Here is a 14,295-nt window from a genome sequence, read left to right as displayed (position 1 = left end):
TCCGGCCCCATGGACTTGTGCATGTCCAGCTTTTCTAAATAGTCCCTAACCACCTCTATCTCCACAGAGGGCTGGCCATCTCTTCCCCATTCTGTGATGCCCAGCGCAGCAGTCTGGGAGCTGACCTTGTTAGTGAAAACAGAGGCAAAAAAAGCATTGAGTACATTAGCTTTTTCCACGTCCTCTGTCACTAGGTTGCCTCCCTCATTCAGTAAGGGGCCCACACTTTCCTTGGCTTTCTTCTTGTTGCCAACATACCTGAAGAAACCCTTCTTGTTACTCTTGACATCTCTTGCTAGCTGCAGCTCCAGGTGCGATTTGGCCCTCCTGATATCTTTCCTACATGCCCGAGCAATATTTTTATACTCTTCCCTGGTCATATGTCCAACCGTCCACTTCTTGTAAGCTTCTTTTTTATGTTTAAGATCCGCTAGGATTTCACCATTAAGCCAAGCTGGTCGCCTGCCATATTTACTATTCTTTCGACTCATCGGGATGGTTTGTCCCTGTAACCTCAACAGGGATTCCTTGAAATACAGCCAGCTCTCCTGGACTCCCTTCCCCTTCATGTTAGTCCCTCAGGGGATCCTGGCCATCTGTTCCCTGAGGGAGTCGAAGTCTGCTTTCCTGAAGTCCAGGGTCCGTATCCTGCTGCTTACCTTTCTTCCCTGCGTCAGGATCCTGAACTCAACCAACTCATGGTCACTGCGTCCCAGATTCCCATCCACTTTTGCTTCCCCCACTAATTCTACCCAGTTTGTGAGCAGCAGGTGAAGAAAAGCGCCCCCCCCTAGTTGGCTCCCCTAGCACTTGCGCCAGGAAATTGTCCCCTACGCTTTCCAAAAACTTCCTGGATTGTCTATGCACCGCTGTATTGCTCTCCCAGCAGATATCAGGAAAATTAAAGTCACCCATGAGAATCAGGGCATGCGATCTAGTAGCTTCCGTGAGTTGCCGGAAGAAAGCCTCATCCACCTCATCCCCCTGGTCCGGTGGTCTATAGCAGACTCCCACCACGACATCACTCTTGTTGCACACACTTCTAAACTTAATCCAGAGACACTCAGGTTTTTCCACAGTTTCGTACCGGAGCTCTGAGCAGTCATACTGCTCCCTTACATACAGTGCAACTCCCCCACCTTTTCTGCCCTGCCTGTCCTTCCTGAACAGTTTATTACCATCCATGACTGTACTCCAGTCATGTGAGTTATCCCACCAAGTCTCTGTTATTCCAATCATGTCATAGTTCCTTGACTGTGCCAGGACTTCCAGTTCTCCCTGCTTGTTTCCAAGGCTTTGTGCATTTGTATATAAGCACTTGAGATAACCTGTTGATCGCCCCTCATTCCCAGTATGAGGCAGGAACGTCCCTGATCTGCCTGAAGATATGTCTGCATGTGAGCTGGAGGGGTAACTTCCTGACACACCTGCCCTCGCTCTGAAGGAGCTGGCACACTGGAATAGAAGTGCGGCTGTGGTGGTGCGAGCAGCAGGATAGGTTAGTCTCCCCAAGCGTGGCCCAGAGTGAGACCCTAGGCACGTCTGCTCGCCCGGCCTGCTGCTTGTGCTGCCACAGCTCCAGGGCTATTTTTAGCACAGTAGTTTGATCAGAGCTAGCGCAGGTATGTTCACACAGCTGGAAATTACACCACTAGCTCCAGCGTAGCCATACCCTGAGTGGCTGAGTCAGTGTAACCCCTTCTGAGGGGTGCTCCTGACATACCACACCGAGCACATCGGGGACTTGCCCCTGGCCTGCAGCAGCAGAGTGGCAAAGGCTCAGGACTCCATTTCCCAGCTTGCCTGGGCTCCAGGGCGGAGACAAGGACTGGCTAACAGCACCACCAGACCTAATCAGAAGCCAGAAGGCAAAGACAAAGGGTTTGGTTTTACCTGTGGTTTGGGGTGTGGCGGAGAGAGATGTGTCACAGCCAGGGACGCCCTTCTCCTCCAGACTCCTGCCCAGGCTGACCAGATGTCCCGAAATAACCAGGACCATCCCAATATTAGGGGCTTTGTCTTATATAGGAAACTATAACCTCTCCCCGAAAAAAAAAAGTGTCTTGATTTTTCACACTTGCTCTCTGGTCACCTGTCAGGGTTCCCTCCCCACTCTGAACTTTAGGATACAGATGCAGAGAAATGCATGAAAGCCCCCTAAGCTTATTTCTACCAGCTTAGGTTAAAAACTTCCCCAAGGCACAAATCCTTTGTCCTTGGACGGTACGCTGCCACCACCAAGTGATTTAGACAAAAAATCAGGGAAAGGACCACTTGGAATTCCTATTCCCCCCAAATATTCCCCCAAGCCCTACACCCCCTTCCTGGGAAGGATTGAGAATAATATACCAATCAAATATGTAAACCAGATTCTTAAAAAACAGAACTTTATTTTAAAGAAAAAAAAAGTAAAAGAAGCACCTCTGTAAAATCAGGATGGAAGGTAACTTTACAGGGTAATCAGATTCAAAACACAGAGGATTCCCCTCTAGGCAAAACTTTAAAGTTACAAAAAACAGGGATAAACCTCCCTCTTAGCACAGGGAAAATTCACAAGTTGAAAACAAAAGTTAATCTAACGCACCCTGCCTTATTTACTTACTCTTTTTGCAATATTGAGACTCACTTTATGATGGTTTATAGGAGGAGTTTTCTGACCTGATGCTTCTCTGCTTCCCAAGAGAACACACAAACAAAAGCACAGACAAAGCCTCTCCCCCCTCATCCCCCCAGATTTGAAAGTATCTTCTTTCCCCATTGGTCCTTTTGGTCAGATGCCATCCAGGTTATTTGAGCTTCTTAACCCCTTACAGGTAAGGAGGAATTCTAGGCTACCTTTAGCTGTAAGGTTATGACATCACCCTATTCTGACCCAAGGGAAGACTTTGATCCTTTTGGGATTTCCGGGGTGCTGAACAGTGTCATCTCAGCAGGAGGCTGTGGAGAGTCACAGCCAGGCTACCAAAAGCCAGCATGACTGCACATCGGAATCCTGGCCAGGAGGCCGCAGAAATACTGAGATATAATTATCATCTTCTGATGAGCACAGAAACCTGTTGTATATGCACTGTTTAACTACTTGTCTCCATATAACCTCTCCGCTTCTACTGGAAAACAGTTTTGTCAAAGGAGTAGTGCTATCCCCTGTCATATTTTACTTTATTTGTTACCAAGGCATATAAAATCCCCTCCGCAGTTTCAATCAGCTATGGTATTCTTACTCACTTTCTCTTGCAAACTGCTGTGCACATTGAACAGCTACTTTGTCCTACCCCAGAGAAGGCTGCATTTCAGCTGAAATTCACTCATCTGTAAAAACAATACTAGCAAAACCCCATTGGTTTCACTGTACTTTACCTCTACAACTGAAGAGCAGAGCCAGGACTGTGAGTGAGGACTTTTAACTACCTTTGGTTATTCAGTACTTTTCTCAAAGGCAGGTCCAGTCTGTCTGTGTAGAGAGGAAGGAAGGCCCAGTGGTTAGGGCACTAATTTAGGACTTGGGAGATCAGGGATCAAGTCCCAGCTCTGCTATAGACTCCTAATGTGACCTGGGTCAAGTCTATTGGGGTACGTCTACACCGCAATAAAACACCTGTATCAGCTGCCTCGGGCTCGCAGAGCTATAAAATTGAAGTGTGGTCATTCAGTCTTGGACTGGAGCCCAGGCTCTGGGAAGCTGTGGGAAAGAAAGAGGAAGCGAAACAGAGTGAAACACAGCAAAAAAAGCAGGTGTGAGAGGGGAGTGGGGCAGAGTGAAAAAGAATCACAGCTAACAATCCTAAGTGTTGTGGGACTCGAGTTACTTCTGTGCCAAAAAATTAAAAATTCTGCATGCAGTATTGCAAAATTCTGCAAATTTTATTTGTCAAACAAATGTGGAGGCTCCAGCATGGCATTGGGGAGCACAAGGCACTGGCTGCACAGAGGCGGGAGATCAGAAAGTCATTTTTCTGCAGGGCAGCAAAGAAATCTGCAGGGGACATAAATTCTGCGCATGCGCAGTGGTGCAGAATTCCCCCAGGAGTATCGGGTTTCCTGGCTTGGTCAGTGACTCCAGGTATGGTCACCGCTGCACCTCTGTTTCCCAGTCTGTACAATGGGGCAGTGACCTCGCTGAGCTCACAGAAGGCTGGGAGGGTTTGGCAGGCCTCGGAATAGGAACCAGCAAGGTTCTGCCCAGATGTTACGGAGCGTTGAGATGGTTTGGCGTGAAGGTGTTCCGCATCCAAACCCATTTCCCAGCAAACTGTTCACTACTCCTCCTCCGAGTGAGGTGGGGGTCAGAGGGCCAGATCAGGCATGGAGCTACACTGATTTACATCAGCTAAGGATCTGGCCTACCAGGGCCTGGTATCTAGACTGCAGGGCCCCATGTACCCTCACTGCTGACTCGAGGTGTCCTCGACGGGTCCTTGCCGGAGTGAAACGGGTTCAGCTGTGAGTGGTGCTGGGACCAAACGCGTCTGAGCCCATTACACAATGCGCGACTGAGCCCACGATCCCCGGAGCTGGATGGGGCATTTCTGCGTTGGCCCTGGCCAAAGCGTTGTCCTGTTCATATCAGCAGTCGTGTCCTCACGCGGATGGGCCCTAGGTCCCTGAAGCAATCCGGAGCCTGCAGAATGAGCCCAAAACTGAACACAGTCCTGGCGTTCCGGTCATTTGCTCGGCCCCTAAGAAGGACCCAGGCGAGCTGGCTTTCCAGACAACCCCTTAGTTTGCCGTTGTGCATCTGCCCCGCCGGCGGGTCGCTGCTCATCCACGCTTCCCTCGGGGGCGGGTTTGGAGACGCTCCGATTCCTCCCTCCCCCCACCCGCCCGGGTCTGCCGGAGAACAGCCGCCGCGGGGGCGGACCGGGCTGTGGGAGGAGCCCTGTGCCTCAGTGGCTGCCCGGCCAAGCCCGGGGCGCTGGAGTCGGGGCAGCACGTGGGGGCGGGGGGTGGCTAGTGGCCTCCATGGCCACCGGACAAGGCAGCGGGCGAAGCGAACCCAAGCTCCGCGGCACCCCGCCCCCGCCGTGTCTGCGGCGCCCCGGGGCCGCTCCGGGGCCCGCGGGCCGAGTCTGTACAGCGCGCTAGCGCCCGCCCCGGTCCCCGCGGGGCTTGGTCTGCCCCAGGGACAGAGGCCCCCGGACGCCGCTGGGCTGTGCCGGCCTGGAACCAGCCCCTGGGGAGCGGCCGGGCTGCGCAGGGGGAGAAGCCGGCCCCGGGTAAGTGAGCCCAGCCCCGGCTCCCTGTGAAGGGGAGCTCGGATCTGCGGCTGGAAGCGCCTCGCGATGCCCCTAGGGTCGTGCGCGCTGCTCCCCTCTCATGACACTTGTTGCTGTTGGAAGGAGCAGGCAGCCAGGGCCCCTCTGAGCCCCGTTGCTGCGTCCCCCTGCCGAGTTCAGACCAGCGGGAGCTCGGAGGCTGAAGGGCGCTGGGGTCCTTGTGAGATGTGGGTTTGCAACCTGTGGACCTGGCTCCAGGGTGCAGGGATCAGACACAGAGACTGGGCCCGCTCCGGGGCTGGTGTAGGTTAGCGCTGCCTGGGTCTGGATTTACACCGCTGAGATCTGGCCAAAGGAAGGGTGAGGTTTGCTGCTTGAGGAGGAAGGCCGGGCAGAGGCAGCCTGGGAGCTAAGACAGGGAGCCATCGCTGGCATGGGGTGACCGGCTCCCCGGCAGTCCCCAGCTCCGGCAGCTTTCGCCTCCTTGGCTCGCGCCGTCTGAAGGAACAAACAGGAGTTTGCCAGCCAGGCCCCGTAGTTCAGAGCAGGAATGAAGGGAAGGGTTTGGTGCTATGCGGGTGAGGTGTGCAAATCCCGGGGATCCTTCGGGCCAGTCCTCCGCTGGTGTAAAATCAGCATAGCTCAGCTGTCTTGTGGAGCTATCCCAGCTTACACCAGCTGAAGAGCTGGCCCATCATTTCTCTTGCAGCAGGACCTACCAACCCCCCATAGGAATCAGGGCCCCTAACTCTGCAGCCTACAAACCAGTAACACAAAGACAGTCCCTGCCTCTGCTTGCATGAAACCTGCAAAGGATTCTTCCAGTGGAGATGGGCCAGGCCCTCACCAGTCTGACTTGGGTTTCACATTCCTCAGAGTTCAGGGATCATTGGATCCAGGAGGCCACATTGGCGTAAATTTGGGGTAACGCCATCAGCTTCAGTGGAGTTACTCTGGATTTACATCAGTGTTACTGAGCCTGGAGTCTGGCCCAGGGTTCTTGAGCTCAGTGAATTTCGGTTCTGGGTTTGGAATCGGGACCCTGGGGGAGGGGCTGTGTGTGAAGAATAGGCCAAAGTCCTAGATCCAGATCTTTGGAGATTAGCCTGGGCGCCCCACACACAGGGAGAGGCACTCCCTGCCTGGCAGGGTTACAGCCTACACACACACTCACCCACCCCCAGATGGTGGGGGGAAGGACATGGAGAACTGAGGCACAGAATGATGAAAGTCTGTGGCAGTGCTGGGAACTCAGCACCAATCTCAGGGCTTCTCACCTGCTGCTATTTATTGTTTGAAAGGTGTTATCCCAGGCCCCAATCCTGCAGCCGGAGCCACGTGTGCCTGGGAGGAGCCCATCAGCTGCAGCAGGCTCTGCACGGGCCTGCGGGGATGGAACTGCAGGATTGGCTCTGACCTCTGCAAAGCGTAGTGCATGCAGCGTATGGGACAAACGCTGTATAAAGTCACCTTCTACTTCACTGACTTTTTAAAATAAAAGGCGGAGCCGGTTAATTTTTCCCTTCTCAGAAAGGTTCAACAGTGACTTGGCCGAAGAGCTGAGGTCAGGAATGTCCATTGTCTGCCCTGGGGCAACTTTTGACAGCAACGAGATAAATCCATGCAGAGTCTGGTCTGTTTGCTTGTGATGGAAGTTCCAATAGACCCTGACCCAGGGCCTTACCCAGGGCCTCACAAATGAGGTGGCTCTTGAAATGCAGAAGGTTTTAGGTTTTAGTTTTAGGTTTTAGTTGCTAAGGGTCTGTCTACGCTACCCACGTTAGAGCGTGGCTGCGGCAGTGCAGCGATGTGTGCAGCGTAGTGGTGTGTTATCGCCAGGGGAGAGCTCTCCCGGCAATAACAAATAACCCCCCCGGAACGAGCGGTGGTCGCTTTCTCATCGGGAGCGCGGCTCCCGGAGCTAAAGCGCTATATACTGGCGCTTTTCAGCGCTAACAATTTTTGTCACTCGTGGGGTGTTTTTTCACACCCCCTAAACGACTGAAGTTTTAGCCCTGAAAGTGGCAGTGTAGACGCAGCCTGACAATCCTGCTATGCAGGCAAGAGCGGTTCTTCAGGAGCCCACTTGTGGAGCGGCTTTTGTCCAGGAAAACCTCCTACTGCCTGTCGGGGGGAAGGATCCCCATCCCTGATGAGGTTTGCATCTTTGAAGCAAGGGAAATCAGTCTTTTTCCCGGCCCTGCGGGATGATGGATGGTCTGTGACCAGGCAGGGAGACATTAACCGGGCACTCGTCCTGCAGTGTGGATTGTTTTTAAAGAGCTGATTATCAAAGCGGGATGAATCCACACAGTGGCCTGTGAATTCCCTGCCGTCTGGCTAAGACAAAGGAACCTAGGTGCAGGCAGGCAGGAGAGCGGTGTTGGAAAGGAAGCCGCTGGGGATCACCACTGCTTTATCACTGGCTTTCTGCCTTTAATTTCTCTTGTTCCTGGGCAGGGAATGTTTGCACAGTGCAATTTGGTCTGGATGCTGCTTCCTTTGGCACATAGCAGCTGAGAGCGACGGAGCAAGGCAGGTTTAGAAACCATCCTGATCCCTGGCGACAAGAGGCAGAAAATGTGACAAGGTTTCTGAGATCAACAGACTCTTTATTGCTCACTGTGCTAACGTGCAAACCTGATAATCCAGCCTCTCCCACCCACCAACAGCCACTGGCCTTCACCCGCTCCTCAGCACGGTCACTTCTCCAAAAGCCATTGCAGTTTGTTTGCTTTTCCAGGGTGGGCTGGATTTTCCTGAATGACTTAGGAGTCAATGGGACTTGTGCTCCTAAATCACTCTGGCGCTTTGAAGCTGCCGCCCCCAGTGTACTGTCAGGAGGGAGAGCACAGTGTGGTGTTATTGACAGGGGATGGGGGCAGGAGCCCAGGAATCTGTTTCTGGCTCTGTCGACCTTGGGCTCATCACACCAAATTTTCAAAGGTAGATGCTGGTGTTGGTGTCAAACTTGAAACACTTCGGGCCTGATTTCCCAAAGTGCTGGGCACCCCCAAATCCCAGATGAAGTCAGTGGACCCTGGGGGTGTCTGCATCTCGGAGATCAGGCCCGGGGGGTCTCACAAATTCAAGCACCTTAAACCAGTTTAAACTGTCTGTGCTGCAATTTCCCCCATTACAAATAAGGAAAAATGAGCTCCTGACCTGCTTCCCAGGGGGTTGTGCGACTGAGCCCCCTGTTGGTGAGGTGCTTTGGGATCCCTGCGTGGAAGGCACTATATGAATGATATAAGGACAGTCTATTAAAACCAATTCTATTTTGCACTTCTGTAGCGCGCTCCACCCACAGAGCTCAAAGCACACTTCAGTATCGTCACCCAACGGTACGGATACGGAAATGGAGGGACAGGGAGGTTGGATTAGGCTTGCCCATGGCCACGAAGCAAGCTAGTGTCAGAGCTGGGACCAGAGCCCCGGTCTGTCGTTAGTCAAAAGAAGTGAACAAGCCATGTTTGTGATGCAGCCCGCTTGATTTCTGTGTCAGGCGTTCGCAGAGGGTCGGGCCAGAAGGGACCGCGCTGATGATCTGGTCTGAGCCCCTACACAGCACAGGCCAGAGACCCAGCCCTGGGTTCCCGCATGCAGCCCCTACGCTGTGCTTGAGCTAGAGTAGCTCGGCTAGACGAATGTCCAGGGGGACGTGTGGTTTAGCAACGAACTCTCCTGGTCCCTGTTGGCAATCCCAGCCTGGCCGGACACCGCAGGATGCAGTCATCGGCTTCCCCGTTGTTGCTGTGAACTGGGGGGAGTCTCCTGTGAGAAGCGAGGCCGAGGCTGCCCTGGACGGGGTACCAGCACAGCTCGATCAGTACAGCTGGACTGGCAAACCCTCCTGGTGGGGATGCAGTATCCACTGGCCAGAAAGCGCCGTTGTCAGTATAGATTGTATCAGTTCCCTGCGTGAAATACACCCCAACCCACACTGCTATGGCAGCAAAAATGTCTAAGGTAGCCCTGGCCTTGGATTACAGGTGTTGGCATCTGAGACAAAGCCAGATAAGCTTGGCCTTGCTGTGACTGACATAGCAGGAATGCGGAGAGAAGGGGGCGTCTGTGAGCCAAGGGGATTGATCCAGTACAAGGGAGCATGTGATCTCCCACGTACAAAGAAGCGCTAAGCAATTGTCCGATTGGCTCATCACCTTGGAACAACCTTGGTTTTATTTAACCTGGAGCTGTCCAAATTGTTTTGCCGACTCCCCTGGAGGGGGAAGAGGGAATCAGGCCAGGCTGGAAACAAGAAGAATAAAATCTCAAATCAGCAGCATGAAGTTCCAGGAGATTCCCTGGCACCGGCCTAAGGGATCGCCCACCCTGTACTGCAGTGTGGACTGTGGGGGGGTGGGTGAATGACAGTGCACCCAAAAGTAGGGAGCTCTAACCGCCCCGTGGGGAGGCTGCTGGACCAAATGAAAAGGTAGCTGGTTTGCACTACCATAGGCCTGTTTGAATGAGGTCTTGTGCGCCTAACTCACTTTAGGCACTTTGGGAAATCCCACCTGCAGTCTCTGTGAGTAATATTTCAGAAGTGCTCGGTGACACACTGAAAGCCAATGGGACTTAGGCTCCTCAGTAATTGAGGCACTTCTGAAAAAGTTCCCCACAGAGATGACAGGTGGGATTTTCAAATGCACCCAAGTGAGTTAGGAGCACAAGTGCCATTGACTTTCAGGTACTTTAACGGTACCTCCCTAGCCCAGACAGGGGTGTCATTGGGCCCACACCCTCAGTGGGGAATCGGAAGTCCTGACCTTTGCACCTTCCGCAAGGGTTCTCTGTAACATCAGCTGTAAGGAATGATAGCGTGTCAGATCTTCAGCTGGTATAAATCAGCTTAGCTCCATTAAAGTCTATCGACCTAGACTGGTTTCCACCAATGGAGTATGTAGACCAGGGGTTCTCAAACTGGGGGTTTGACCAGGGTGGGTTGTGAGGTTATTACATGGGGGGGTCGCGAGCTGTCAGCCTCCACCCCAAATCCGACTTTGCCTCCAGCATTCATAATGGTGTTAAATATGTAAAGAAGTGTTTTCAATTTAAAAGGGGGGTCGCGCACAGAGGCTTGCTATGTAAAAGGGGCCACCAGTACAAAAGTTTGAGACCCACTGATGTAGACCATAGTCTCGTTTTAAAGTGACCCTGGAGGTATACACCACCTCCACCTGGTGAGCGCCTGGCACTGTGGTATCTGGGCTGCCTTTGTGTGCACAGTATAACACCCGCCTGCCCGTGAGAGCAGGGAGCTCGTCCTTTGCTCTGCTCTAATGCCCATGTGCACAGTCCCACAGCCCCATTGTCAGTGCAGCTCGAGGCACTCGGGTGCAGAATTCTTCTCTGCTGGCAGAACGTGCGCCTTCTGCTGGCTGCCTCCCCCTTCCTGCTTTGGTCATGGCCACGGACGGTCTCGCTCTCCATGGCCCTCCCAGCGGGGAGGGAGAAGATGTCAGGAAACGCCGGGAGGCCACGCACAGGGTTGGGCTTGGATTGTGTTGCTACCTGTGTCGATCAGGAGTGACTCTGCTGAAGTCACTGGCCTTACACACAGGTAAACCCAGGGTCAGCGAGAGGGGTAAAGCCCCCGCCTGTTCAGATCAGCTGTTGCTGTGGCTTTGGGAGAGCAGAGAAGCTTCTCAGGAGCTTGGGACAGGACCCATCTCCCTTCTGTTCCCCTTTTCATTGTCTTCAGTCTCATGGTGACCTGTCCTGCCCATATGAAGGGTACAGCCCCTGCCCCACGTGGCAGTCCACTCAGTGGCACTGACAAGTGCCACAGGCTTTGAGGAACAGCATCAGAACCTCTGCCCCAGTTCCAAACACCCGGAGACCACGGCTCTGGCTCTGCATTTATCTAAGAGCCTCTGTGGCCCTTGGCGCTGGAGTATCTGAGCATCTGCCAGCTATCAATGGGCTCCATCCAAGGCAGGCAAGTGTTATCCCCATTGTACGGCTGAGGAAACTGAGGCACAGCATGGGGAAGTGACCTGTCCAAGAGCTCATGAGACTCTGGGGCTGCCCCAGGAACTGAATCCACATCTCCACAAGGCCAGCCTTCCTCTCCACCTGAACTCAGTGCTGTCACCCAAGGCTATTCAGCCTCTTTGAAGAGCTCTCCCTGCGGCGCTGACGTTTCATGGTTAGTATTTATTTTCAGCCTTCCCAGAGCATGGTTAATAATCCCTCTACTGCTGCAACATCCCGACCCGTGTGCCCAGTGCCTGCACCAGACAAGGCTGGGCAGGTCAAGTCTTTGTCTTGGACAACAAGGAAAGTTCTCAGGCCAGAACCCAGCTGTGTTCCTTCTGCGGCTGGCCAGGCATTGGCTGCCCTGGCCCATGGCTGAGTTCTTACCGGAGTGGGTGGGCGGGCTGGTGGGTGGGAAGAAGGCTGGCAGGGATGGCACTAGGGCCAGAAATGTTGGCCAGAGATTTTCAGATGTGGGCACTCATTTTTTTTGGCAGAGCTACTTGAGAAGCCAGGGCCCTTCCGAGGTGCTGCCTGGGTATGTGACTCCATCGAAGTCAGTCACCTCATCGAGTCATCGAATCATCGAGTCATCGAATCATCGAATCTCAGGGCTGGGAGGGACCTCAGGAGGTCATCTAGTCCCACCCCCTGCTCAGAGCAGGACCAATCCCCAACTAAATCATCCCAGCCAGGGCTTTGTCAAGCCGGGCCTTAAACACCTCTAAGGAAGGAGATTCCACCATCTCCCTAGGTAATCCATTCCAGTGTTTCACCACCCTCCTAGTGAAAAAGTTTTCCCTAATATCCAACCCAAACCTCCCCCACTGCAACTTGAGACCATTACTCCTTGTTCTGTCATCTGCTACCACTGAGAACAGTCTAGATCCATCCTCTTTGGAACCCCCTTTCAGGGAGTTGAAAGCAGCTATCAAATCCCCCCCTCATTCTTCTCTTCTGCAGACTAAATAATCCCAATTCCCTCAGTCTCTCCTCATAACTCATGTGTTCCAGCCCCCTCCTCATTTTTGTTGCCCTCTGCTGGACTCTTTCCAATTTTTCCACATCCCTCTTGTAGTGTGGGGCCCAAAACTGGACACAGTACTCCAGATGAGGCCTCACCAATGTCGAATAGAGGGGAACGATCACGTCCCTCGATCTGCTGGCAATGCCCATACTTATACATCCCAAAATGCCATTGGCCTTCTTGGCAACAAGAGCACACTGTTGACTCATATCCAGCTCCTCGTCCACTGTAACCCCTAGGTCCTTTTCTGCAGAACTGCTGCCGAGCCATTTGGTCCCTAGTCTGCAGCAGTGCATGGGATTCTTCCGTCCTAAATGCAGGACTGTGCACTTATCCTTGTTGAACCTCATCAGATTTCTTTTGGCCCAAACCTCCAATTTGTCTAGGGCCCTCTGTATCCTATCCCTTATGCTTCTCCCCTCCCATTCCCGCTTATCCCGGCAGAGACATCTGAAGAGTGCTGCAGGGATGGGCTATACATCCCAGTGTGCTGGACGGGGCACGGGGATTGTGTTTCTGGCCATGTTTGCAGGAGCAGATGTGCTGCTGAGCACGGTTCCTGGGATGTGTGTGGGGTTGGGTATGGTAAAGAAAATCCTTTAATTGGGCATTTCCTTGTTTCGAAGGCCTGCTATGCACAGACGCTTTCTGCTGGTATCACTGTCAGGCAGAAGCGTAATTATTTACCAGTACAGTTATACCACTGCGAGCACTAATGTGGGTGCAGTTATACCAGTATACAGGTGCCTTAAGCCAGGAGAGTCTGTTCCCCCTCCTGGATGGGGATGAATTAGACCGGTAAGAACACCTTCATACCAGTATAGTTGTGTCCACACTCGGGGCTTGGACCACTTTAACCCTAATGGCACTGTTACCCAGTACAAGTTCTGTGTGGAGACGAGGGCTAAGGGTTGTGGGGGACTGGTGGCACTTACACACCTGGGCCTGGTTAGTGATGAGAACAACGAATAATCACCCCCCAGTGCCGCCCATCAGTAGCCTGGTTTTCATCCGAGGATCTCAAAGCACATTATAAAGGTTGGTTAATTCAGCCTCCCAGCAGACCAGTCTCACTAGCCCTCTTCTACAGGTGAGGAAGCGAAGTCCTGGGAGGGGAAGTGACTTGCCAGCCGGCCAGTTGAGAGCAGAGGAACCCCTGGGCTCTGCTCTGACCACTAGACTGTACTCCCTGCAGATATATCCTCAGAGAAAAGTCACAGTTCTGTGACCAGACAGCCCCTTGCAAGGGGCGGCTCTATTCTATGCGACCTCTCGCTCTGGCTATGCAGCTACTGCACGTCCGTCACTGAGCCAGCCTAGACGCCGTCTTGTCTGAAGGAGACAGGTGTGGAGCGTTGTTCCAGCCCCACCGTGGAGGGTTGGTCAGAGATGGTGAATTTCCTTCCATTTGTTTCTGTGACGGGGCTGCACTGAAAGAACCGGGCCCCGTGGCCCAGCTCTGGCAGCTGGCTGGAGTTCCTCTGACTCAGGGTGGGTCTAGCCGAGCGTGTGACTGTAAAAACAACAGCCGCCCAGCGTGGGCACTGATTGCAGCAGAGTGTTTGTGGCAGCGGCAGGATCCCGGCTGTTTGGCGGAGTCTCCACTCCCTGGCCTTTGGAATCCAGCCGCTCAGCGTGATTTCCACTAAACAGAAATCCAGCCCTTCCTTTGTCTTTATCGTGCTGTGCCTGTAGCCCGGGTCTCAGATGTGACATACCTGGACTCTCTGTGTCTGGGTTAGCAGGGGAGCCACTTGGGGAGGGGAATGTTTGTACAGGGCTGAACGCACTGGTGCTGAGTAATTATTAGGCTGTGTGAGGGGTTTTCTTGGCAAATGCTGCAGTGTTGTTATTCTGAGTCAGAGATGGTCAGAGACGTTCTCCCGCGATGCGCTAGCAAAGGATTCACCCGGCAGCTCGGTTTGCTGCGGCGCTCAGACCCAGGCAGGGTGCCCCAGAAGTCGTCCGCTGCGCCTGTGTGGACACAGTGGCTCCAGTGCTAGTTCTCGGAGCAGGCGCTCCAACTGGAGCCAGCCTGCCACGTGTGCAGTCCGCTGTGAAGACAGTCCCTGG

General features: G+C 53.4%; 1 protein-coding gene across 1 annotated transcript in view; it reads left to right on the top strand.

Moving 5' to 3' along the window:
- Nucleotides 1-4,763: 4,763 nt before the first annotated feature.
- The window catches only part of INAVA (innate immunity activator), a 34,828-nt gene continuing 25,296 nt past the window's right edge, over nt 4,764-14,295 (top strand). Inside the window, exon 1 of the mRNA XM_043533668.1 lies at nt 4,764-5,212. The gene's annotated coding sequence lies outside the window, so the exon portion shown is untranslated. The remainder of the gene's footprint in view (nt 5,213-14,295) is intronic.

This window comes from Chelonia mydas, chromosome 21 (genome assembly GCF_015237465.2).
Source record: "Chelonia mydas isolate rCheMyd1 chromosome 21, rCheMyd1.pri.v2, whole genome shotgun sequence".
NCBI classification, from domain to species: Eukaryota; Metazoa; Chordata; order Testudines; family Cheloniidae; genus Chelonia; species Chelonia mydas.
This window is presented reverse-complemented; position numbering and strand designations above follow the sequence as displayed.